This window comes from Cervus elaphus, chromosome 4, assembly GCF_910594005.1.
Source record: "Cervus elaphus chromosome 4, mCerEla1.1, whole genome shotgun sequence".
Classification (NCBI taxonomy): Eukaryota; Metazoa; Chordata; class Mammalia; order Artiodactyla; family Cervidae; genus Cervus; species Cervus elaphus.
The window spans coordinates 58875064-58876135 of record NC_057818.1 but is presented as its reverse complement, the minus strand read 5'-3'; the positions used below and the strand labels follow the sequence as shown (position 1 = coordinate 58876135).

General features: G+C 51.6%; 1 non-coding gene across 1 annotated transcript; it reads left to right on the top strand.

Annotated features, from left to right (window-relative positions):
• Positions 1 to 586: 586 nt before the first annotated feature.
• On the top strand, positions 587 to 659 carry TRNAG-UCC. The gene has a single exon. It is a non-coding gene; the product is annotated as a tRNA-Gly (tRNA).
• Positions 660 to 1072: the final 413 nt, after the last annotated feature.

The window sequence follows — 1072 nt, the reverse complement described above, 5'->3', positions numbered from 1 at the left end:
TAGCTGGCAGAACCATCATCCAATACGGAGGTCGGGGAAGCTCATCTCCTTCAGGGTCCTGTAAAATTTCCTTCTCATCCTTGGTTATCTTTTGAGCCATCAAGATTTTTCCTTCCCCGCCATGAGCATAAAAACGGGCCCATTTGGGGGGGTCTTGGGCTATTCCCAGCCAAGAGTCTATGTACGGGAACTGATCAGGGTGTCCGGGCTTTCCCGTAACTATAGCATAGACTGCCTTTATGAGATTTAAGTCCATAGTTCCCTCTGGTGGCCAGCCAACTCCCACTGAAGGCCATTCGACTTCACAAAGGGTACGCAGCCGGCCGGGTGTCATTTTCTTCCCATAGTCTCCATCGAATCCTTTCTTAAAATTCTTAATCATATTCTCCAATACAGTGGCCTTCCTCCCATTTTCTTACCTCTGGATTCCCACGTCCCAGGGCCTTCCTGAGAAGCCAATTTACCTGTCTCCACTGGCAGGGGAGATGATGGGTCACACAGCAGATGGGTACCTCCTGGGGGAGGGCAGAATACGAGCATGCAGAAATCAATATCCTCTTTGTAAAAAAAAGAAAAACCTGGGACTTCCCTGGTGGTTCAGTGGCTAAGACTCTGTGCTTCCAATGCAGGGGGCCCGGGTTCAAACCCTGGTCAGGGAACAAGATCCCATGTGCTGTAACTAAGACCTCATGCAGTCAAATAAATAAATAAATATATATTAAAAAAAAAGAAGAAAAAAAGAAAAACCTGTGGCGACAGCTCGGCACGTTCCCTAGGACGGCGTGGACACACCTCCTGACTGGCCTTCTTAAACCCTAAGTCCCTCTCTTCATCCCTGGCACGGCCGTCGGCCTCAGTGCCGAGCAGCTATTGTCACCAACCCAAACCAGTTTCCTATGCGGCTCCCTTCTGGTCCCTCCAGGGGGGTGATCAGGCCCCCTCTTCCACCCTGCTGGGTGGGCTCCTCCTCACCTGAGCGCTCAGTTCCCTGCTGCCGTTCACTACCTGCCAAAGCGAAGAAACCGGGCTTTGAAAGGCTGAATACTTCCAGAGGGGCGAGGCGCCTTCCCCC